Below are 8,545 nucleotides of genomic sequence, written 5' to 3' on the forward strand. Positions count from 1 at the left end.
GCCACCAGTGACCAATTGTCAAAACCAGTGGCTTCTGTTCAGTTTCAGTCCACCTGACTTCACTGGAAACTCCCCCTTCCAAGTCTTCTGGGCTGCTGCTTTCCCAAGGCTCTCCTGCTCCTTTGATCCTGCTGTATCTGCTTTGTAGCAGCCTGGTAATCATGTGGGTGATTCCCTAGGCATCCTTTTCAGCTCTCTTTCCTCTCTCTTTTAACTTGAGTCTGTGAACCTCCTATAATTATAGCTACATTTGGTGGGTATGTGTGGGCATTTAGCTCATCGCTTTTATCAGCTCTGCTAGGAGACCGATGGCCCCTCCAAACAAAACCCCTGCCTGCTCCATCTCATGTTTCTGCACATTTATCCACTGATAGGACTCCCACTGTCATCCAGATGCTGACTCCTGTATCTCTAGCTCTGGCCTCTTTCCTAACCTCCTGGAGGGTCCGTCTAGAACAAAAGTTCTCACCAGGCAGATGGCAGGACCGCAGCCTCCCGCTCCTTGCAACTTCCTGTGAGAGACTTTGAGTGGTTTGTGGCTGATGCGCAGTTGTGCACATATAATCAGAGTCCCTGGGGGAAAGCTGCTCTGCTCAGACCTGGCTCTTGCCATCCACTGAAGCCCTGCTTGACTCCAGCCATTTCCTCAGTCTCCTCCCCTGACTCCAGGAGAAGCCTTCTTCTTTGGTCCAGCTCTTGGACACAGCTGCAGAGTTGCCTGGGGCCATTGTTACACAGTTCACTTTCATCAGAGCCCTCTCTTTTCAGAGTGACCAAGCCTCATATCCATCTGTTGATCGAATTCAAGTCCTCCCCACAGCACATCTTTTATGAAAGCCTTTCTGTTATGACCAACCTCCCTGCTCTCCTCATTCCCACAGTCTATCTCAGGCACTCATCATCGCTCACCTGGACTCCTCACATCTTTCTGATAGCTCCTCCATCTTCCAAGTGCACAAGTGATTATTTCCATTAGACAAAAATCCTTCAATGTTTTCAATCTAATGATTTAGATAAAATCTAAAGGCACCATGGCATTGAAAGACCTTCCACCATCATGCTCCATCCTCCCTTTCTGAGTCATATCTCCAGCCTTTCTTCCTTTATTCTTCTGTCATACACAATCACCTGCCTTCCATTGGACTTTCCCATGTCTCTGCATTTGCTCAGGCTGGTCCTCGTGCCTGACTATCCTTTCCCCGACCCTTAGGGAATCCAGCTTCTCCTTTGATGGTCAGCTCAAAGATGAGCTCTTCTGTAGACCTGTCTTTTCCTACCTATGAAAATGAGTCAGTCCCGTCTCAGAACTCTTAAGACAATTGGTCCAAACCTCCAATAAGCATGAACTTCTCAGACAACTCTGCCATTGATTTTGTGTGTGTGTGTGTGTGTTTCTCCCCTGATTAGAATGACAGTTTCTTAAGGACCGGGATCAGGCTTTGGTTATCTTGCCTGCTTGCTCCTCACACCCCAGTGCTTAGAACAGAGTTTGTCTCTGCTGCGTGCTGTATAAATGTTTGATGAATGAAGGAAGAAATGAATGGTGAATGTTATGACAAGCACTACTGACAGCCCTCATTGGTCCCCATCTCTCCTGAGGAAGGAAGAGAAGTATGCGATATTCAGCAGATGCTTTCAGAGTACACACACAAGTTTCGTAAAAGAGGCATTAAAATATAGAAAGGAGCTATGAGATCGAAAAGAAAGAAGACAGTAATGAATAAAAAGAAACCAATTTTTACTTCTTATCCAGCAACTTACTTCTCTCTAGTTAGTAGTAAGGATGGTGCCTTGATTGGCATAATGAGATGTGTTCAGTTCTTAGAACAAGCACTCTAGCTGCAATGTGGGGAAACCTGGGGCAGGAGATGTGGGTCTACACTAATAGGTGGTGGTGGAGATGGAGAGAAGGGAACAAACTAAAGAAACGTTAAAGAAGTGCAATGGTTAAGATTGAAAGATCAAAAGAGGTGGAAGAGTCTTGGGTTTGTTCATTGATTTATTCAACAAATATTTAATGAGTCTTGCTATGTGCCAGCACTGTGAAAGTTGCAGGGAATTCGGTGGTGAAAAACATATCCTTCCTGACACCGAGTTTCTGATACTATAATTGGCTGTCTGACGGTGTATGAACATCCAGCTTCTCTTACTTAGGATGGAAGCAAATTTGGGAAGCATTATTCTTTGGGAAGCATTATTATGCTTACAGAATACAGCAGCGGACAATAGCTGGAAAGACCGGTATGCTGATGTGAGAGCAGGAAGGAGGTTTTTGCTGTGTTCCAACAAAGTACTTTTTGAAACTTCATTTTACTTACAAAAGCGATCTATGTTTATTAAAGAAAAATTATGAAAAACATGCAGTTTCAAAGAAGGGAAAATAATTTGTAATCTTATCATATAGATATTAACCATCTTTATATCCCTTTAGACTTTTTCAATGTCTAAATGCATATAAATGAGCCAATACCCAACATACAATTTTCCAGTCTTATTTTCACAATTTTAAACCTATTGTGAGCATCTGTCTTTTTCAGAAAATGAAAGTCTACAGTATCATTTTTAGTGGTTGCATGTAGTATTCTACTACATGGATGCTTCATAATTCATTTAATTAATCCCTTATTTTCAATGTTTCAGAAGTAACTGATGATCAAGTGGAAATTTGTTTCACTAGCTCAACATTTTTTTTTTTTTGAAAAATAATGTTTCTTGGGTACACACTAATTCAGAACTACACAGTGAAGGGATTTGGGGAAATATAGTTCCAATTTAGCTAAATTGACACAATACAAATACAAATTCACCACAATCTACTTCTTGTCAACTTTGTATCCATATATAACTTTTTAACCATATTTAACATGATTTTTAAACAATGGCAATAGCAATAGTTTGCTTCGTTTTAATATAATGCAACTATCCTTCATACAACTGTAACATGTTCTCTCCAAAGAGAAAACAAAGTCCTTTTATCCACTTTGGGGTAATAACCATCCCTCTTCTAGGTAAGTCATATTCCTTTGATATCCAGTAATTTTGCTCAGATGGTCATAGCTGTTACAGTCTTCCACTGCACTACATACTTCCACTTCCACTGCATAACTACGTTCTTCCACTGCACATTCAATATTCCCTTTATCCTCAGCAGAAACTTCAGCTGGTTGAGGTCCCTTGCCTGCTAGAGTGACCTAAACCTTAATTCCTGAAAGGTTTGAGCCATTAACAGTCCTGCACCTATTCGGTCATTGCAGTTTTCCATGGACTTTTATCCTGGAATATAAGAATATTTAAGGCACCTCAGAGGATCTCTTGCATTCTAGACACATTCCTCCTTACTGCCGTTTTATAGTGACAATCTGATTTTCCCTGATTGTCAGCATCAATTCCTCTAGTCAATCTGATACCCCTTACTTGCTTTTTGATTTACTGGCATGAGAACATGGAAGTGTTGAAATGACAATTGCATCTCTCAGTTTAATGGAAATATTGATGTGCCCTTCATTGGAAATATTCCTCTCTTGAGGCTAAAACTTCTCGACAAGTAGAGCCCAAAGCTGTAGGGAATGGGAAGCAAAATTTTCACTAGTGGATCAATAGAAGTAACAATGAGAGGCACCATTCCCATTTTCTACATTTCATTCCTGGACTTGTAAATCCTTGTTCTAAGAGAAACAGCATCATATATTGATCGCTGATTTATCACACATACTGCATCTTGGAAGATATGGCCCAAAAGGTGCTGACATTCAGCTGGCATCATAACTGAGTTTTCAAAAGGCCCTTCCACCTTTCCATACGGCTGCTTCCAGGCATGCTAAGACCAATGAATTCAATGAAAATGAGCCAATTGCCACAATTCATTTACTGTCAGGCAAGCTCCTATGCCAGACGCAATGCTGAATGGTATACCATGATGACAAATAAGGCACTCCTTAAGTCCACACAATAGTGACTTTGATAGCAGCATTTTGGGCAAGGGAGGAAAATTTTTATCCAGTATAAGCGTCTATTTCTGTAAGAACCAAGTGCCTACTAGGAATGGTCCTATGTAACTACCCTGCTATCGAGTGGGTGGGTCATACTTCTGGAAAATGGTGCCATATTGTGGACTCATTGCTGGTTTCTACTGTTGGTAGTTTGAGCACTTAGCAGTGGCTCTGGTCAGATCAGCCTTGATCAGTGAAAGTCTATTGAAAACCTCCATCCTTGCTGCCATCGCCACTTTGTCTGTGAGCCCACAGGACAAGGAGAGTGGGGACAGGGGAAAGAGGATGACTGATGTCCACAGGGTGAGTCATCTTATCCACCTGATTATGAATATTCTTCTCTATATAAGTTACTCTTTGGCGAGTATTCACGGCGGGCACACATATCTTCACACTTTGTACCTCTATAGAGAGGTCTATCCACATGCCTATCCTCCAGGCCTTCTCAGCAATTCCCCAGTTGTGCTCTTTTGAATTCCCCAGCCAGCCAAATAATTAGCCACTGCCCATAAATCACTGTAGATCAGTAACTCTGGCCTTTGTTGCTTCCAGACAAAATGAACAACCAGGTATGCTGCTAAAAGTCTGCCCATTGGGAAGATTTTCTCTCATCACTTCTCTCAGTCCCCTCCCTCCCCCTACCCAAGTGAGGCTATAGTGCAAAGCCATCTACTTTCAGGTAGCGCCAGAACACAGGGCAGAACTGTCTGTAAAACAAGCCCCTGTTTTGTCTGCCTCAGCTAACTGTTCACAGGACACTCTCCACAATGCCACATGTATAGGTGGAGAGAGAAGAGGCAATGAGGCAGGAATGTGGGCCACATACATCTGGATTATTTCTCATGCAGCTTACGTGTACCTTCAAGACCTACTTGAACCCGATCTCCTACATAACATTTTCATTTGATGATGAAATGCTCTAGTGGACACCTATGTTTATGGGTTGATAGGTGAGACATTGCCAAACTGGTAATGGGTAGTTCCGGTTTCATGGTCAATAGTTTAGTCTCTACTAGGCTCAGTGGCAAGCCAGAGGCTAAATTTCAAAGGAGATATTTATTTGCAGAGGATGGCATAGGTTTGCTCCAAAACTCTAGGGCTCCATGCTGTGATTCACCTAAAGGGGCTTGTCAAAAGCTCCATAGAGCATCGCTATCTGCCACAGACATTGCAAGTAATATTGGATCTTCTGAGCCATATGGCCCAAATGACAGAGCAGTTTGCTCAACAGGCTGGACCTGTTGCAAAGCCATCACTTGTTCTGGGTCCCACTCAAAACTAGGAGCTTATTGGATTACTCATTAAATAGGTTGGAATGGTATTACCAAATGAAAAATCCTCAGTGGTTCACTAAATACTTTATGTCTTTCTTAGTGGAAGGTGGAGTTAGAGGCAGCAAATATCCTTTACTTTGGAAGAGATATCTCTCATGTTATAGATCTCTCATGTTATAGATCACTGAACCCCTAGAAATTTCACCGAGGATCCCCTGATTTTTTTTTCTTTATTTTCCATCCTCCAGCATGCATACATCTTACCGATGTAGCTAGTGTAGTTGCCACTTAGATCACTATGTCCAATCAGCCTATCATCAGCATATCATCAGTGCAATGGCATGGTGTGATATCCTGTGAGTTAGAAGATGATAAATGTGCCTACAAATCAGGCTATGACATAGAGCTGAACATTATTAGTCCTGAGATAAGACTGTGAAGGTGTGTTGCTAACCCTGCCAGTTACAGCAAACTTCTTCTGATGGTCATTACCAATAGTATAAATAAAACGGCATTTGCCAGATCAAAAACTACCTAGCAGGTGCCAAGGGATATACTGATGTGCCCTGGCAACAAAACAAAATGTGGGACAGCAGCTGCAACTGGAGTCACCACATGATTAAGTTTACATTAATTAATCCACTTTTCTCTAAGAGCCATATTTCTTTTATAAGGACTAATTGGCTAATTGAATGGAATGTGGTTGGAATTGCCACCCTCCATCTTTCAAGTCCTTGATAGTGGCATCAATCTCTGCAGTCACTGATTTATTGTCTTGGTAAGGACAGTTCTGTTGGTTCCACTTACGTAGCTTTTCCTACTATGAGAGCCCTCACTGTATGGGTCAGGAAACCAATGTGGGGATTCTTTTATATCTGAGTATGTTTATTCCAATCGTACATTACATGACTAATCTCAGGGTTCTCATTACTTCTGGAAGGAGAACTAAAATGAGAACAGTGATAAAAGGAAACTTACTCCACATGTGGCTCTGTTGTTTGAATTAATTCATTAATTAACAATGAGCATGTACCTATGTTTTACTTGGAAATTTTAATCTTCACAAGTTAATATAATGTCAACAACAACAAAATTCACAATTCAATATTGTGTTAGAAAGAGTTTGTATTTAGATCATGAGACATAATAGTGTCTACCAGAGTGCCTGGCATGGAATTACCACACAATAAATAATTGTTGAGCTGGAGAAACGAACATACTGATGCTTATACGGAATCCAGAGGGAAAGAGCATAGTTCAAGAGACTAAAAATGCAAAATGTTTTCTAACCAAATTTAGGATAAAATTGTATGTAATTATCTTACAAAAAACAAAGCTACCAATTTTCTCCCTAATACATATTTAAATAAACTGAAGTCAGCAGTATTAATATCATGTTTCCCCGAAAATAAGACCTAGCTGGACAATCAGCTGTAATGCGTCTTTTGGAGCAAAAATTAATATAAGACCTGGTCTTATTTTAATATAAGACTGGGTATATAACATAATATAATATAATATAATATAATACAATATAATACCGGGTCTTATATTAATTTTTGCTCCAAAAGATGCATTAGAGCTGATTGTCCAGCTAGGTCTTATTTTCGGGGAAACAGGGTAGCCCTGGTAGCTCTAGTTTGTTTAGAATTTAGTAGTTAAATGCTTACTTGTGGGCTTTCCCTTCTCTTTTGACTGGCAGGGCCATTCCTAACTTCAAGACTTTTCATTAAGATTTTCTACATTAGACATGAAAGTCTTAGTAAATATCTGTTTTAGGCTCCTTTCTTCCTTGAGTATAGATTTGCTTGTGCACAGTAAGAGTTAGTCATTTTTGTTTTATGCATGGCTAAAAATTATACACCCTACTGTGTAAATGTTTTAAATTTTTGTTTCTTCTAACATTTATCCTTCTTTATCTATGTAAAATAGCACCCACTGAATGATGAAAATCTAATGTCCATGGTTATATTCATTATTTCTTTGGTTTTCAGTTACAGAGTTTATGCAGTGTTTAAATAAAATGTTTTCTATAGGAATATTATTGTTAGGACATGGAATAACAGATGTGCATATTTTAATCAAGAAAGGTTTCTTTTATACCTGGCTTGTAGAATATTACAAACTCAAGTTGGAGTATATTTCAAAATTTAAGATGTTAATAATAATAATGAATTGGTTCCTTGAACAAACTTACTTTTTAAAACGGAAAAAAAATGACAGTGAAAATTCAAAAATATAGATAAATGTAATCTGTTCTGACTAGGCAATATTATTTTTATTAAAAATTATATATTTTTTACCCTTCTATGTGTTCTCCACAGTATATATAGAATTATTTGGCCCCAGAATATATAGAAAGTATATAAGTATACAAACTTGTACCATCTTAAACATCTTAAATCTCTTTTACGTTTAGGGCAATTGCCTTTAGGTCTCACTAATTACAAACTATACTATACTTTTTGAGTTTATTTCAGTTCCCAAGCTTCAGTTTTGTCATATGTAAAGTGGTTATAATAGTATTTACCTAATAGAATTGCCATGAAGACTAGTAAGAATCAAGGAAAAGCACTTAACACAATATCTGCCAAGCAGTGGTTAATTAATGTTAGTTTCTTTCCTGAAGCTATAAATGGGGCTTAACTTCTTATTTGTATGTTTTTATTTATTTTTTCAAGACAATATATTTTTAATTGTTTCAAAATTTTCCTTATTTATGGAATTATAAGAATTTCAGAAACATTCTGCTTTATAGTCCCCAGAAAAACTTCCTATATATTAATGGTGGTGCTGGTGTAAACATACTTCATTATTGGTATTATTAGTGGCCCCCTCATAACCTAAAATTAATGTACCTTTCTTAAAATATAGCTGAATAAGACTCCAGGGAGACTCTCACTATTGAATGGTAAGAGCAGCAAGCTTCATCTGTATTTAGAATTAGATGTTGCGGTGTTTTATACATATTTTCATTATTATGGCATTTAAACAATTGCTCAATAATTGAGTCATTAAGTAAAAGTGCATCATTAATTCATGTCATCCTGTTTGTTACTGAGCCCATCCAAAACCATGGGCTCAGTAACAAACCAAAAAAGAAAAATCAGGAAAACATTGGTTCAATAATAAAGGTATTGGTCTGTTCTGGGTTTATATAATCTGTCACTTTTCACTCTTACTCCAAAAGGAAATCGACATTTTCAGAATCTTAAAGTAGTGGATAAAAATAAAAATTAAATAGAAAACAAAGTACTTTTTAGGCCACCAGGTCCATCCCCA

Source organism: Rhinolophus hipposideros (assembly GCF_964194185.1).
Source record: "Rhinolophus hipposideros genome assembly, chromosome: 1".
NCBI lineage: Eukaryota > Metazoa > Chordata > Mammalia > Chiroptera > Rhinolophidae > Rhinolophus > Rhinolophus hipposideros.